Source organism: Ursus americanus, chromosome 15 (assembly GCF_024610735.1).
Source record: "Ursus americanus isolate L20-20 chromosome 15, mUrsAme1.1.p, whole genome shotgun sequence".
Classification (NCBI taxonomy): domain Eukaryota; kingdom Metazoa; phylum Chordata; class Mammalia; order Carnivora; family Ursidae; genus Ursus; species Ursus americanus.
This window is the reverse complement of record NC_142141.1, coordinates 41,699,917-41,718,308: the sequence shown is the minus strand read 5'-3', so window position 1 is coordinate 41,718,308 and position 18,392 is coordinate 41,699,917. Positions and strand designations below refer to the sequence as shown.

General features: G+C 37.5%; 1 pseudogene; it reads left to right on the top strand.

The window, feature by feature from the left end:
• The first annotated feature begins 4,296 nt into the window (after positions 1-4,296).
• Positions 4,297-5,923, top strand: LOC123785411 (histone-lysine N-methyltransferase SETD2 pseudogene; annotated as a pseudogene).
• The last annotated feature ends 12,469 nt before the right edge of the window (positions 5,924-18,392 follow it).

Sequence of the window (18,392 nt, the reverse complement as noted above, 5' to 3'; positions counted from 1 at the left end):
AATGGGCAGAAGACATGAATAGACATTTTTTCAAGGAAGGTATACAAGTGGACAACAGACACATGAAAAGATGCTCAACATCACTCATTATCAGGGAAATGCAAATCAAAACCACAGTGAGATATCACCTCACACCTGTCAGAGTGGCTAACATCAAAAACACAAGAAACAACAAGTGCTGGTGAGGATGTGGAGAAAAAGGAACCCTCATGCACTGCAGGTGGGAATGCAAACTGGTGCAGCCACTGTGGAAAAAAGTATGGAGGTTTTTCAAAAAGTTAAAAATGGAACAACCATAGATCCAATAATTCCACTCCTGGGTATTTACCCAAAGCATACGAAAACACTAATTTGAAAAGATATATGCACCCCCATGTTTACTGCAGAATTATTCATAATAGCCAAATTACGGAAGCAGCCTAAGGGTCCATCAATAGCTGAATGGATAAAGAAGAAGTGATATATGCAGATATATATAAAATGGTACATTACTCAGCCATAAAGAATGAAATCTTGCCATTTGCAACAACGTGGATGGATCTACAATGCTAAGTGAAGTAAGTCAGAGAAAGACAACTACCATATGATTTCACTTATATGTGGAATTTAAGAAACAAAACAGAGGAGCAAAAGGGGAAAAAAAGAGAGAGGGGGGCATACCTAGAAACAGACTCTTAGCTAGAGAACAAACTGATGGTTACCAGAATGGAGGCAGGTGGGGGGATGGGTTAAATGGTGATGGGGATTAAAGAGTGCACTTGGGATGAGTACCAGGTGTAGTATGGAAGTGTTGAATCACTGTATCATATACCTGAACCTAACATTACACTGTATGTTAACTGTAATTTAAATAAAAACTTAAAAAAAAAGAGTACATGTATCATGATGAGCCCTGAGTAATGTATAGAATTGTTGAATCAGTATACTGTACACAGGAAACTCATAACACTACATGTTAACTCTACCAGCATTACAATTTTAAAATAGACAAATGATAGATAGATAGATAGATAGATAGATAGATAGATAGATAGATAGATACATACATACATACATACATACATACATACATACATATATAGACAGATAAACAAACTGTCATGTAATCAGAAGCTTGAGGGCTTTCTCAAAAATGAGTAGATTTCTTCTGTTAGACCCAGGATCATCAAATCCAGTACCACTTCAAAAAGTATTAGCACAGTTGAGGGGCGCCTGGGTGGCACAGCGGTTGGGCGTCTGCCTTCGGCTCAGGGCGTGATCCCGGCATTATGGGATCGAGCCCCACATCAGGCTCCTCCGCTGTGAGCCTGCTTCTTCCTCTCCCACTCCCCCTGCTTGTGTTCCCTCTCTCTCTGGCTGTCTCTATCTCTGTTGAATAAATAAATAAAATCTTAAAAAAAAAAAAGTATTAGCACAGTTGAGATTACAGATGGTCTTTGGCTGAAAAATATTTATCTATGATCTATGCAATTAACACCTGATGATTAAGCCCACCTCTGGATTTTTTTTTCTTCATTAAACTTTATTCAAAATACTTCTTCACTAAAAAAAATTTTTAAAAAGAAACTTTTTCAAAAACTTACCTAAAACTTGATTTGTTTTGTCACAATAGATATTATTCAAGGTTTGAAAATGGCAACATGTTCTCTAAATAAAAATCTTAAGAATTTGGGGGATTTTCTGGAAAGTTTTTTGTGCTCTTTGTTCACTTATAATAACTTTATGCTAAATAGGTTATCAAAGTTAATTACCTTGACATGGGTTCTGTTGTGAGTTGGAAAGAGGATAAAATAGATACGCTTTGGAGAACTTCAAATACTTACAGGTACAATTTAAAAGAAATGGGGTCGATATGAATTAAGAAAGTAGATATGTTTAGAAACTGAAAATACTCAGGTGTATTGACTTACAGAAAAATCTAGGTATGAGATCTATTTAATCACACAAGTCCCAGACCATTAATTACTGTTATATGTAATTATTACAAAGAAGAGATTCTCACTTTTCCTAATACTTTGGAAATTTGCCAATAACTCTGTTTCTCCTACAACGAGAAGACTTAGCATGTATTTGTTATCAAATCTCAAAGGAAACTAAAACTAAAAATGGTTCTAATCTAAAGAAAGACTACACATGCTATTTCGTGATATAAGTATAGTTTTCTTAAGTTTATAATCAAAGCCCATTAGAAGTCTTTCAGACACTGGTGAGAGATTTCCCTAGAAAACATGAGGAACAGGGCACTCATTCTGTTATCTCATTCTCCATCATCCACAGAAATTTCTAAGTGGGCAGGTCAGATGTGCCAGTTAATAAAGAAACTACAGAAGAGATTTCAACATGAGATTTTCAGATGGTTATGTGAACCCTGCTGCTCTGAGGTCTGAGAGGTGGGTCATATGTTCTTGCTTAAGTTCACCAGCTCAGTAGTAGTTGAGCAGAATAGACCACCTGTCAGATGGGAAATATATCCCAGTGGGAGGTCTGCGTTGGCACCAAAATGTTATGAAACTCATCCTTTGTTTGCCCTCTTTCTACATTTTATCAGCGGTGGGAATGTTGGAAGATGGTAGAAATAAAACATATAAGCATTTTTCTTCTTGAGCAAGCATTTTTGAGTTTGGGAGCCCTACTTTCTTCTCACAGAGGTGACTGTGAACTGTCAGGAACTAGCTTTCAAGCACAGCAGGAACTTTAATGAACAGTGGGAATAGTATCTCCATATGCAACTATGAATACTGAGAATAAAAGATAACAGCAAATGAAGAATATTATTGAAAACATGGTTTAAAGTGGAACCTTTGACTGTCTTCCTCTTTGGGGAGGTGGTAACAATTTGTCACAGCACACAGGCACAAGCAAGCATTGTTTTTATTGTGTGCTTATGAATTTGTGATAAGGTGCCAGGGTCTGAACATATGAAAAAGCAAAGATGATAATAGAAAGATTAATGTCCTGAGGAAAATGAAGTAGTAGGTGTTTAGATGCACATGAAAGCTTTTCAATAAATTTCTTGTATCTGAAGCATGTGATCTTCTATTTGATAAATAAAAAGCAAGACACTGAGTAATTTGATTAGACTTTGCAATAGATTTACCTTATTAACAATAACCTACCGGAATTCAAAGGCTACCCAGAAGTTGAGACAGGAACAAAAGGTGTCCAACTGGTGTTTATGAGATGGTAGAAGCTAAAATTTCACCAAAAAAGTAGATGTCTGAAAGAACAGTAGAGAGACTCTGCAATGTTTTCTATTTAAAACGCACTTCCTTTGGCCTTCTCAAATGAAACTTCTTATGCTCTCTTATCCTTCCCTACTCGAATTACCTCAAGAATCAAGGGCCTACTTAGTGACCTCTCTGCACTTCAATGGCTTTTTATCCTTCTTTGAAATGCCTATTTCTTGGAGGATAAAACATTTGATTCTCCTACCAGCCTTACCTGTGATTTCAGGAAGCAAACCCTGAAAACCGGAGGTGTGTGTAAGTGATTTATGAAAGGTGGGCTCCCAGGAAAAACTATAAAGGGTAAGGCAGAAGTAGAACAGTAAAGGGAAGAAGCCAAGCTAGGGCACAATTTTAGAAAAAGGCCCAACTGCAGCATAACCAGATTTCTCAACAGCAATGCTAAGTGCTAAAAGACATCAGAATAATGATTTCTGAGAGAAAATGCTTTTAAACCAAAAGTTCTTTAATAAATCAAGTATCTAGGTGCCTGGGTGGCTTAGTCAGTTAAGCCTGAGACTCTTGATTTGGGCTCAGGTCCTGATCTCAGGGTTGTGAGATCAAGCTCTGCATTGGGCTCTGTGCTCAGCGTGGAGTTTGTTTGTCCCTCCCTCTTTGCTCCTGCCCCTGCTCTCTCCCTCCCTTTTCCTCTCCCCCTTAAATAAATAAATAAATAAATAAATAAATAAATAAATAAATAAATAAATAAATAAAATCTTTAAAAATCAATCAAGTATCAAGTTTAGTGACTACTTTCATTTCTACTAATTGGTAACCTAAAAAAAGTTTAAAACAAACAAAAAATCCTGGGGTGAGCACATCGGCTAACATTGGAACTGCTTCAGCTGAGGTTTCTGATTGGAAAGGTGTCTGGTATGGAGGTCTTTGGTGGAAAAATATACATAACCATGAACTTATAATATCTACATTTTCTGAGAACCTGCATGTTGAAAACCAACATCAGAAATGGCCCCATATCTAGCTAGAAAATGTCTGTAGACAAAGTGAAGGAGGTACAGTCACAACAGTTACACAACAGCTGCCTGAATCTAAAGTTGACGGCGAAATCGCCATGGACCCCAGTGAGCTTTCCACATCTGAACCAGAGGCTGACGCTGAAATACGGCACGTAACTGGAAGAACGATTGCTGGGGAAACACCATCCCAAGATGAAGAGCAGGGTATCTGATGTGGAGAGTGAGAAGCCAGGAACAGCCAGATAAAACAATAGATATAAGTGATTTGGCCACCAAGCTCCTGGGTAGTTGGAAAGACCTAAAGGAGTCATACTGAATTTCAAAGAAAAGTCGAACTGAGAAGGAGAACACAATAACTGGAAAAGGAAGGGATGCTGTTGGCTTCAGAGATCAACAGCCACCCCAAAGACTCCTAACAGGTCAACAGAGATAGACCCACACAAGCAAACTCAAAAAAGAGAAAAGGAGACAAAGGGGCTCCCTCTAACCACCTTCTTCTGCCTATGAGTGGAACAAAAGGCCAGATGGCAGAGATGAGACGCCAACTTCTAAAAAGAAAGTATGAATTAAAGACCACAATACATTTTCTAGAGAGGAGCACTAGAAGTTGTTTGAGAAGAGGTGGCTCAATGGGAGGCTCAGAAACAAGCAGCAGATGTAGACCCTGGGAATGACTTCTCCACCAACCTTTGACTCTCTTGACTACAATGCCCCTCACCATCCCTTTGCTGGCTACTCACCAGGTTATCCCATGCAGACCTGCATGGATCCTAGCAATGGACATTGCAGGAAAGGTGCTCCTCCTCTTACCCAGCAAGGACCCTGTGTGTTCTCCTGCTCCTTACAATCATTCTCAACCCTTGGTGGAACATTGTATAGAACCTCTCACTTTCCCTCCACATGTGGCAGCCCCTGGGAAGCTTCCAGTTCATAGTACATGACCCAACGTGACGGTGTGGTTCACCAAGACTCCAGCATCACTCTCTTGCCAGTGCCAGCCCCAGGCCCAGTCTAAGGACAGAATTACAGGGTTTGGGATTCAAACCAATAGTCGCAGTACTCTCCTGTTGTAGTCTTGAGCAACCATATATTATCAAGGGCAGACTTGTCCAACTGTCTTTGGTGTGACATCACCAAAGTGATTATAGTAAAAATAATCTTCTGGATCTGCCACCCCCCCTCCCAATCCAAAAAGCCATTGTCTTATTTGCCAACTAGAAGACAGCCCAAGATCCAGAAGGGAAGATTTATTACTACCATGAGATCACAAGGCAGATTCAATGGAACCCTCCTACTTGGGAAGGCCCAAGAGATAATGACAGCCTTGAGCATGAAGCTGAGATGGACCTAGGAACCCCAAGATATGATGAAAACCCCATGGAGACCTCAAAAAACCCTAAGACAGCAGAAGCAGACACCTGTGGTGAGCTGGCTAAGAAAAGCAAAGAAGTATTCAGAGAAGAGGTGCTCCAGTTCATTGTCCAGGGCTTGAACCCTTACTGGAAACCTGACTGCAAAATGGAAAGAATTACAACTGAAGTCTTCAAACACCTTGCTCACAAGCTGACTCATGGTGTTGACTAAGAAGCTGAAGTACTGTAAGAACCCGAGGACCTGGAGTGCAATGAGAACGTGAAACATGAAACCAAGGAGTATGTTAAGAAGTACATGCATAAGACTGGGGCTGTTTACAAACTCAAAGAAGACACCGAGTTAGAGTGACTGGTCGGGCCAGGATGGGAGGACAGGTGAACAGATGGGACAGACTTGGGAGAAGAAACTCTGTGGGCCCACTGCTCCACCCCCCCCCCCCCGTTGGGGCTGTGTTACTGGTGACACATCACCCTGGGGAATTGAGACCTACAGATTTCAATCAAAAGTCATGGAAACGGGAGCTCCATGTACAACAACTGATCTGTGGTCGTGAGCTGTTGGGGTGTGGCTGGAGGCCATCAGAGGGAAGGGCTTAGGGAAGGATCCTGCTAAGATCCCCAGACCCATTCCGAAACCTGGGCCTCCTCCTTGGAGGTGCTGTCAGCACACAGACCCATGTGCATCCCTACCCATGACCCCTCACCCTGATGATCTGAATTTTATTTTAATGTATGTGTGAATATATTGAAAATAATTGTGTTTTTTTCACCTGGTTTTATTTTTCGTTTTGCTTTTAGCCTCTATGTGCTAGATCACAGGAAGGACTTTGTAATGATGGTTTAATATCTCCTACAAGGTTTAACTTGTTACCATGTAAATATTCCAAAGCAGGGTGCTTGTGGTTTCAGTCAGCCTGGTTCTATGTTGATAAGGTTGATCTACTGCTTAAAATCGCTTTACATTACTCAATTTTTACTGAAATTTTTATGTAAGAAATAAAATCAATTAAAGAAACAGTCCCATACATATGCCCCTGGAGTACCTTAAAGATACAACTGCAAAATTCCCCAGGAAAGACACATCCTCACATTAGGCACAAAGGGTTTTTACAAAAAACTCTTCAACAGGCAAACCTGGCTAAATCTACAATGCACAAATACCAATCACAACTTAGTGGTTTAAAAAAATAATTTTATTATGATTGTGATTGTGTGTGTGTATGTGTTAAGAATTTCAGCATGGCATAGCAGAAATGGCTCCTCTTTAATATACAGTAACTAGAGAGGCTCAGAGAGACTGAGCAGCTGGGGGTAACCGGATGGCTAGGAGTTGGAATCATGTGGCTCCAACTTCTCACACAAGTCTTATGACTGCCATAGAGAAATGAATGAGAAAACTGGCAAAACCAACAATGGCCATTAAAATTTCTGCTAAAAACTGCATGCTGTTACTTCTGCTCATGTTTCACTGATCAAACAAGTGAATGACAAAGCTTGATGTTAAGAGGGGACAGGGAGGTGGGATATATGCCTCCCATAGCAAGTCCCAGCAACAGATGGGGATGCATGATGCAATGTACCACAAGTGATTTCTGTCACAGTATGGGCTATTCCTTTCCCAACACTGAAATCCTATGACCCAATACACAGAAAAATGTTGAGAAGTTTTGTGAGTCATATAAGTTCAGCCAAGAATAAACACTATGGTGAAAATTCTGTCTCTAAGAGTTCACATCTTGACTGAGATTTTTGCTCTTAATAAGCAATTTTCCAGAACAGTGCAATCTCTGATTTTGAAAATGGCCACAGTTGGGGTTGAGGATACGACGGGGAAGGAATATGTGTGACACAAGTGTCCTAGTCTGCTCCAACTGCCCTAACAAAATACCACAGACTGTGGCTTAAACAATAGGTGTTTATTTTCTCCTAATTCTGGAGACTGGAAAGTCCAAGATCAAGATTCTGGCAGGGATCTCTTTCTGGTGAGAACTCTTCCTGGCTTGCAGATGACCTCTTTATCCCTACGTGGCTTTCCCTCTGACTAGGCACCTGTCCTATTAGGACCCCACCCTCATGACTTCCTTTAACCTGATTAACCTCCTAAACACCTTATGTCCAAATACAGTCAAAATGGGGCTTAGGGCTGCAACAGCAATAAGGCATTAAGTAAGAAATAAGAGTATTTATGAAGGACTCAGATCTGTGCTCTAGCTGGGAGATGAGAAGCTGTGTTTTGAAAGTATACCTGAGGATGTAAAGATTTTGTAAGTCGAAAATGCCTCCCAATATAACACCATCATTTTAAAAGGAACATGCAGAGTAGAAAGGTACCTAGGCCTAGCCTAGTCTTCTCAGCATACCGTGGCCACTCGCCAGTCGGTTCATTTCTTGCTTCCATTACTTTTTTATGAATGAAAAGGAAATAATATTCGACTGCATCAGTGCAATCATTTTTCACTCAGAACATGTGAACTCATGTCAAGCCGCCATATCAAAGAGCTGAGAAAGGAAACATTAATATGTAAAAATAAAGGTTAAAATAGAAAAATGCTATGAAAATATTAACAATAAAACTGCCTATGGGATTATGGTCTACATGAAAGTATTTCTTTGTAGCCTTACCCTTTTCCTTGACTCTTTCATATGTATTTTCTTCAGCTCCAAAATGTAAAGTGAACTTATCTATCCTCTCTCCTGAGTAATTAGCCTTTAAAATATATGCAGCGAGTTGGAAATATGTGTAGTTCATTTGAAGTGGTTAGTACTCCAGAATCCTATCCTTCATCCTACATTATATTATTTTTATTTGGGCAATACTTCACATTGTAAAATCTGAGCCAACATTCATATCCGTTTCTGAGATTTCTAATGAAAGAATAAAATAGAAAAAGTGCTTATGCAAAGACCTTCTCTCTAGGTCACTCCACCCTATATGACTGTATTGTCATCTACGTGAGGGCCTTTTCACTGCAAGAAATAAAATCCCCACTCTCACTTTATAACTCTCCCCAGTGACCAGTTGCTCCTGTGGTGTCCTTCACACGTAAGCCTTAGCACTGACAATCTGGTCACTTCTTGGGAGTCCATAATGCCCCCAGGACAGAGAAAGAGGCCTGGCACTCTTCCAGTTCACATAATTGCATGCTTCTTACTTAACATTCTCCTATATTTTCAATTAAACCTAACACTTCAATCTATCAAATCCCTATGTGCCAGCATACGGTTGCTATGTTTCAGGTTTGTTCTTCACCTTCATGACAGGCAAAGTTTGCAAAGTCTGTGAATTGACAGCCTGGAAGATCCTATGTAAGTGCAAACTACAATCAGTTCCATCACGGATCTGACTTTGACCATTTATGAAGGATCTACAGACCCTCGGTACCTCACCCATAATGTTGGTAATTTGCCCGGAACTGTATTTGGGCATTGTCCAAAATTTTGTTGTCAAGTGACCTTTGCTGTTTAATGGAAAAGATAAAAATTTTTATACCAAAGAAACAGAATCTGAATGGATTGGTGGCAACAGGCAGTGAAAGCATATCACATAACACTGGAAGAAGCCATAAAGCTCCATAAAGGCCACCTGCTTTCTAGGTGATTATAACCAAATAAAAGTCAGACTAACTCATTGGTGAATTTACTCTTCTATGTTTTCAATTCGAAGGAAATAACTGTGGATCGAACATAAAAGTCTCACCAACAGATTTCTGGTTTCATAGAATAGCAACATTTAATTACATAACTACCTTTAGACAGATATCTTATGCTTCATTTTAAACATCTACACTTTAAAACCTGTAGCAACCCTTTGTTCAAATTAATTCTCCCAACAACCTTTTGTAGTATCCGTGGGTCGTCACTGACTACAGCTGCCGGCCATGATTTTGCTCTCTTCGTAGATTTTCAATAATACTTAGTCTGTAACCAAATAAGTAGGACGCAAATATATCATTTTCTTTTGTCCTCTGTCATGTCTGAAGATCTCCTTCCAGTGAACTCATAAAGTCCTTAAGCTTCTATCTATCCTTTCTGATGTTTAATGGTATTTAGGGCACAAGGCACACATTACGTGAATGCTTACAGATGAGAACTGTCCGGCCTTGGGAGTTAACTGATTTGAGTCTTCATAGCCAGGTAATGTACATACCAAATCTAATTGTAAGGTTTCTGACTCAGTGTACAGTCAGCTTTTCTCTTCATTGCACAATTACTCCCTAGAGAGAAGATTTGCCCTGAGCATCCTCAGCTGTCCTTTGGCCCACCTTTCTGCGTGGGATATATCATGAGGTAGAACATGCCATTTCAACCCGTAACAGCTTTATTGATCTGAAAATGAATCAGTTGTGGGTTTTTTTCTTTTTTTTTTTTAAATTTGGGGTAAGTGGTAAATCCTATTAGTATATAAATCCACAGCATCAGTAAGGGTTTTTCTGGCTGGCTAGGAAATCCACTTAAATCTAGACGTGGAACAAAAGCATGTTTGGGTTTTAGGCAGAATATAATCATAACACTGCAACCACCAGCTGCATCTGAGTGCTGACCATTTACAGCACTTTAGCCCCTGGGCCAATTTCTAGACTGTAAGCAACATCTCTTTACATACAACAGTGCCTAGAAAAAACACTAAGTGGTCAATACATGTTTAGTGATTTCAGTTGCATTGTTTTGTAGTATATACACTTTCTAATATGCTTATATAGTTATTCAAGGAGCTGTAATATAAAAATAATAGAGAGGATATGGGAACTTGAGTATCTCCACTTAGAAAGACCACAGGGATACTACAATTTCAAAGAAGAATATGATTTAGTGGCAGCTGGGACTATGAAGAGCCTGGGAGGGGGGGAGTTAGTTTACAAAGGACCTCTTTAGGGATGCATTCCTGGGGATGCATGAGTATGCAGCAGATTAGAAAAGTAGTAGCTTTTAGGTATCAAAGCCTAGACCAAGCATCTCACATGCATTACTTTGTGCCATCCTTGAAGCAATCCCAGGAAATAGGTACTGCTATCTCTTCTACAAAGCTAGAAAGCACATTTCAGTGGGAAAAAAAAAAAAATCATAAATAGGTCTTTCTTACCTCAAAACACTTGGCCTTATGGTTTATCCTGGTGATAATGAAATATAAGTCAATATGAAGATAAGAATATAGGAGAATGTTGTTGAATGGAGGAGCCTGCAGTATGTTTATAAGGGAGATAACTGAGATGGAACACCACCCAGGATTAAATACCTTTCAAACTTCAAATGGCTCAGCTCAAAGCTCCAGGTATGCTAAGACCGAAACTCTGGAACATCTGTCCAGGGATCCCTTTGAATGTTGGTGAATTTCTCTGTTTTTCCTTAACACACCCCTCCCCAGCTGGAAGTGAATTGGGAAAAACTAACTTGAAGAAGTCCAAGCTAGAAGCTAGGAAGCTTTGGGTTTCACGTCTTGTATTGTGAAAAGCTTAAAAAAATATTATTTAAAAAAAAAAAAAGAAAAGCTTAAAAAGATCCAAACTCTAGATTCTTCATCATTGGTGACACAGAAAGGGATGTTAATCTCTGGTTGCACCCTCAGTCAGTGTTTTTAACCCTGGTTGTGCTTTAACCCTTGAGTCACCTCTAGACTTCAAAATAAATGCTGTTATCTGGACTTCAGTCTCAAAGATTTCAATGTTCACTGTCTAAAGTCTACTACGACTTATCTAGAATTCAATTTTACTTAGTTTGTTGTTGTTATTGTTTTAAATTCCCCTTGAAGATTAGCACTGGAAGCCAAGTTTGAGAACAACTGATAATCCTTTCCCTCATCATGAAGGGAGGTAGAAAGTTTGTATCTTACAAACAAAAAAAGAGCATGAAGATGGCCATCGAAGTATAAAATCTGAAATTTTGATAATTTTAAACAGATTTAAACTACATTAAAAACTAAAAAAAAAAGAAGAAACAATTCTATATTTCAAAGAATCACATGAGAATAAGCATTACAATTTAGAAAAGGAAATAGATCTATACGGTGTATTTGAGCTAAAAATTCTAATTTGGGACAAATGATCAGCAGTTTCCTTAACCTGTAAAGTCTAGAAGAATGAGACAAAGTTAAAAGTGAAGGCACATAAGCAAAGGAGAGAAATCTGTTCTTCTAAAATAATGTTTTTTTCTTTGTTTTCTTGTGTTTTTTGATTAGGAAAATTTTAATCTTTTTATTAAGTATTATGATAATAAAAATTGAAAAAAACTGTTAAAGGAGTATTTGTCACTAAAAAGACGGAGGAAGGGACTTAGCAACTGGTTTGATATAAGCAAATTAATTTTCAAAACATACACTTATTTTTACTGTATATCAAATCATTAGAAGTTTAAATTAATATACTGTTATTAAGATACAGAAGACACATTCTAGTCATTCAACCTCTACATGTTTTAGCAAGGTTTGTATGGTTTTTTGTTGTTGTTTGTTTGTTAAAATTGCAATAAGAAATAATTAGGGTGCCTGGATGGCTCAGTCAGTTAAGTGGCTGTCTTTGGCTCAGGTCATGATCTCAGGGTCCTGGGATCCAGCCCCGTGTCAGGCATCCTGCTCAGTGGGGAGCCTGCTCTCCCTCTGACCTTCTCCCTCCTCCTGCTCTACTCATGCTTTCTCTCTCTCTCTCTCAAATAAATAAATAAAATCTTAAAAAAAAAAAAGAAAGAATTAGATTTTGCACTCTGCAAAGATTATCACAGTTAACCTGTTTGGTTTTTGGAAGTTCAGTTTTGGGAAATCACTCAGAGCACAAGGAATATGGAGGTTTTCATAATAAATACTCATATTTCCAACCATATTAAAGCCAGTGCAGCCCTGGAAATTAATATGTTCTGCCTGATGAGAGAAAACTCAACCAAGATGTGTGCTTTGTTCACTGTGAGAAGCTCTACTAACCAAGCATTCGCCAGCTTTATTAATTCGCCCTGACTGTTGGGTCTTCGTGATTGTTTATTTGTGTGTTACCATTAGCAGAGTTATTTTATAAATTCTCTCAATGTTGCCATATGCTGCTGCCTACCATCAGTCAGAAGTGGACTGGAGCAGCCAGCAGAGGAAATTGAATTGTGGCAGAATGGAGGAAGAGTGTAGCTATTTCCTCCTTACTGAAATGCAATTTGTTCTTTTCAGCTGGTGATATGGAATTAGGAAGAATTGCTCAATGAAATAATTGTGGTACTACCCAAATGGACAGAACTTCACTGCTAACTCTCTATAGAAGTTAAAGAATAAAACATCTCATAGCTCATGTGCCAAAACTATACTAGTCACGTTGAATGTGTTTCTTTATAATTCAATCCCATGTGGTAAATCATCTACACATATTTTCTTTTTGAGTAGTTTTGTGAGTAAAAATTTAGACAGCCAGATTGTTTTCTTGTTGCTGATTATTTTAATAAGAAACTAGCACAATTAAAATTTCTCCCTACAATCAAGAGAAATCTATTGAAAGATCTTCAATAGCATCCATGATTACATAAGAAATTTTTTTTTTGAAAATACTAAAATTATACCAATAGTATTTGAAAAAAATTGGTTGCAAGGTAGAATGAATCAGAAAGTCAAATAATAAACCCCATGTCTGTATCAATATATAACATGTTTCTACAGAATTTTAAATTTTAAATATCTAGAGGGGCGCCTGAGTGGCTCAGTCGGTTAAGTGGCTGCCTTCGGCTCAGGTCATGATCCCAGGGTCCTGGGATGGAGCCCTACATCGGGCTCCCTGCTCAGCGGAGAATCTGCTTCTCCCTCTCCCTCTGCCTGCCACTCTGCCTACTTGTGCTCTCTCTATATCTCTCTGTCAAATAAATAAAAATCTTTTTAAAAATTTTAGGTATCTAGAGAAAAAAACTGAAGAAAGAGATTAGGTTTTTGTCTCTATTCTGCCTTAACCTTGGGGTATTTTATTAGCCAAGTTACATAATCCATCTACCTCAGTTTCTTCCTTCAATTAGTCAATATTTACTGTGTGCCTAATAAGGCCAAGAGAGAATATCAGGTGCTCTGAGGGGAGTGTATGCTTGATAAACATCAAGGAGGCAAGTTTGTAGATTGAGGGGAACAATCAAAGGGAAGTGACAAGAGAAAAGAACAAGAGGTAACAAGTACACAAAACTGGGCTTTTACTCTGCATAAGGAGGGAATATATTGGACTGATAGAACAGAAAGGTGACTTCACTTACAAAGTGCATCTATGGTTACAATATGGAAAATAGCAGCAAAGGAGGAATAAGACAAAGGGGCATGGAAACAAGTTAGGCTCTATTTCAATGGAATAGAAGAAATGGTGGTAGCTTAGTCCAGAGTAGTAGCAGCACAAGAAGAAGAAAAAAAGATAGACTTGAGGTGTATTCTGAAGGTAGAACCATCAGAATTTATACATGGATTGGGTAGGTAGTGAGAAAAAGGAAAGTCAAGGCTACTTCCTAGGCTTCTGGTGTTAGGAACTGGGAGTGTTGAATTATCATTTTCGAGATGGTAAGATGAGAGAAGGACGTCTGGGACCAACATCAGGACTTTGGTTTTAAACATATTAATTATGAGATGTTTATTATACATCCAAATGAATCTTTTGGATAGTCTGCTTCATATAAGCCTGGAACTTAGAGAGTTGTCTGGCTGTGAGATATAAATTTGGGAGCCATCAGCTTGTGAACAGAATTTATAGCCATGAAACAGGATGACAATTTAGAGAGTAAATATAGGGAAGAAGTTCAAGAAATAAGCCATGAAGCAGTCCAAGAGTGAAAGTCTGGAGAGCAGAGATCAACAAAGAGGACCTGGTAGGAACAGATATGAGCTGGGGTAAAGGCTTATAGAATAATGCCTTGGGTGCTGAGTAAATGAAGTATATTAAGAGAAAAGAGGATGATCAATTACTACAAATTCTGATAACTGATGAGTACCATGGGGTCAGGGATTAGACTACACTAGTCTGGATTCGATTTGTTGTGGCAGTTTTGAGGTTACTGATGACTTGGCAAAAACCGTTTCAATGGGATGGTAAAGACAAAAGTTTGATTAGACTAAATTCAAAGGAAAATAAGAGGAAAAAAATAGAGGAGAGTATAGATTACCTTTTGAGGAATTTACCTCCACAAACAAGCAGAGAAATGGGAGCAATTGATGGAAATAGTTTTGGGCTGATGAAACGATCATCCCAGGGGCATGGGCTTCATTTTTTTTTAAGTGTAGGATATTTGTACGCTGGGAGGGAAAAGGCACTGTTGAATCAAGAGAAAGATGGAAGAATTATTGGAGCAATGTCCTTGAGTAGGTGAAAGTAGATGACTCCTACTACACACATGAAGGCATAAATCATTATGAATAGCACTGACTTTTTATTTTTTAGATTTTATTTATTTGAGAGAGAGAGAGAGCACAAGCAGGGGGGGCGGCAGGCAGAGGAAGAAGCAGACTCCCCACTGAGCAAAGAGCCCAACATGGGACTCGATCCCAGAACCATGGGATCATGACCTGAGCTGAAGGCAGATGCTTAACCGACTGAGCCACCCAGGCGCCCCAGCATTGACCATTTGTTCAAGGTAATAATAGAGAAGACAGTGTGTATGTGCTTACATGCCTGAGGGTAGACAACTGTGGTGACAAAAGCTTACCTAAGTTATCTTCTTATTGTTCAAGTTTTCTCAATAATCTAGAAAATGAGGCCGTCCGCTGGTAATGAAGAGAATAATTGGCAGAAGGTATGGGGAGAAAGGAAAATACTTAAGGATTAAAGACCATAATACTCAAAGTGTAGAATTTATAGGGCTGCATACTGCAAAGGAGGAGCTTTCGGGGAAAGACCTCTATGATATGCATAGGAGCCTTCTTGAATCTTTCATCGGTGTCAGTCTGCCCGTATGTAAAGTAAAATTCCAATATGCTAAACGAAGAACAACTTTCAAGGAAAGAACAATTGTAGGAGAGCTGTAAATTGAATAATTAGCAGAACATACTAAAAGCCAATGAGTGTTCAAATTCTCACTAGCCAGCATGGAGCAACCTCACTGAATGCAAGATGACTGCAGCTGAGTCCACAGGAAGGCCATGCCTTAGCTATGGGCCTAAGTTAGTACAGTGTAAAGGATGATCTGTTAATAGCTTAAAAGAATGTTAAAAGGGTCAAATTTATCCATAAATAACCAAACTAAATGCAAAAACAAAGCCTAAGACTCTTTAAAGGAAAACAACAAACCACACGTTCAACAATATAAAGTCCACAATGGTAATACGCCAATTAAAAAATCAAGATGTGCAAAAGCAAACAAATAAATAAACACGACCCATAAACATCAGGGGGAAAAAAACACCAGAAAGATCCAGAAATGACAGAAATAATGAATGAAGGCAAAGAGGAAACAAAAATTAAATAATTAATGAGACAAATAGAAAACAAAGACCAAGATGTCAAAATACCAATAATCTCACTGAAAGTAAATAATCTAAATATATCAATTGAAAGGTAGGTCTTGTAAGGTTGGATAAAGACAAAACAGAACCCTTTGCCACCTAAAAAGTATACATCTTAAATAAGACAAAGAGGAGTTAAAAGTAAAATAATAGAAAAAATATATACCATGCACATACTAATCAAAAGAAATCTGAGTGATGAGATAAGTATCAGAAAGTAGACTTTAGAACAAGGAATAATACCAGGAATAGAGAGAGAGATTCCATAATGAAAACAGGATCAATTCATGCAGAAGACATTATAATCCTAAATGTTCAAAATGCATGAAGCAAAAACTGAAAAAACTGACAGAAGAAATAAATGTACAATTGTGGCTAGAGATATTAACACTCCCTTCAATAGCCAATACTGATAAAATTAGGTGGACAAAAATAAGCAAGGGGAGAGAAAATATGAATTATACTATCCACCAACTGAACCTAACTTGCCTTTATGAAACACCTACCCACCACAGTGGGTGGTATAGTGTCCCCCCAAAAATTCATGTCCACCTAGAACCTCAAAATGTAAACTTACTTGGAATAAGAGCTTCTGCAGATGTAATTAAGATAAGGATCTTGAGGTGATATCATCCTGGATCAGGGGAGGGCCTAAATCCAATGACACTGTCCTTATAACGACTAGAAGAAGACACAGGGAATGAGATGATAAAAAGATAGAGGCATGAGGTGGAAAGATGCTTCTACAAGCCAAAGAATAATAAAGATTGTTGGCAACCACCAAAAACTAGAAGAGAGGCATGAAATGGATTCTCCCACAGAGCCTCCAGAAGGAACAAAGCCTGTCAACATTTGGTTTTAAAATTCTGATCTCCTGAATGGTGAGAAAATAAATTTCTGTTGCTTTAAATCACCCAGTTTGTGGTAATTTATTACAACTGCCCTAAGAAACTAATATACCCATTCAATGAGAGTGTAACACACATTCTTTCCAAGTGTACACAGACCTTTTAACAAAATTGAAAAGTCCTGATAATTCCAAAAATATTCAATTGTATAGAGAATCTGCTCAAATTACAAGATTAAATCAGAAGTTAGTTACAGAAAGGTATTTTGAAAATTGCAAATATTTTAAAATTTAAACAGAAAACTAAATAAATCATAGATCAAGGAAGAAATCACATGAAAATATCTTGAAATGAGTAAAATTAAAACTCAACATATCAAAGTCTGTGGAGGCAGTTACAACAGTGATTAGAGTTACATGTTTTGTTTTAAATACTCTTATCAGAAAATAAAGATTTAAAATCAATAATTTAAGAATCCATTGCTTTTCTAGCTTTTTTGCTAGAAGAATATGAGCAAATTAAATCCAAATAAATAAAAAGGAGAAAAAAATTAAAATAAGAGAAGTTAATGAAAGAGAAAACAGAAAACACAAAGAAAAAACTAGGGAAAAAATCAATAAAATCAAAATGTAGTTCTCTGAAAAGATTAAAAATATTTATACATCTGCAGTTAGAATCATCAAGAAAAAAACCAAGACACAACTTACTAATATCAAAAATAGAAGGAGAGATTTACAGATCCAGTAGACATTAGCAGGATAATGAAAGAGTGTAATAAACAATTAATTTCAATAAATTCAGCAATCTACAGGAAACTGACAAACTACTTACAAGATATAAATTACTAAAACTGACTCAAAAATAAAATTAAAAATCTCAATGGCTGTATAATTTATCACCAAAATTGATTTTGTAATGAAAAAATGCATGTAAAGAAAATGAAAATCCCATACCTTTATAAGTTCTGAAAACATTGCTAAGAATAAATAATATAAATCCCACACAAACTCTTATACGTATCAGCATGTAAATGGACATAGTATAGTTCAATCATAATATAGAAAACTACTCAGCAATAAAAATGAATAAACTAATCATGCAAAAAGATGGATGCATCTACAAGTATTACACGAAAGAGAAGTCAGATCCAAAAGAGAATATACTAAGATTTTATATATGAAACTTTAGAAATGAGACAGGAAAAACAAACAAACAGAACTTAATAATTAGCAATTCAATTAAAATTTTAAAAATCTGTGAAGGGATAGAAATTGTATTATTTTTCCATCTATTTACATTTTTTATATCTTGCTAAGATCTATTTCTTTACATTAAAATAGCCCTACTTTTCTTAGGACATTCCATTCCTATTAGAGATTGTCTTTTTTCTTTCTCTTTCTATATAAAGTTCTAACTGTAGAAAATGACCTATTTTTTAATAAGTTAAACCATTGTCACATACATGGAAAAAATATATCAAATGATGAGAAATTTTGTATTTAAGAAATAACTTGATTATTCAGCTTTAATTAAGCATTAACTTA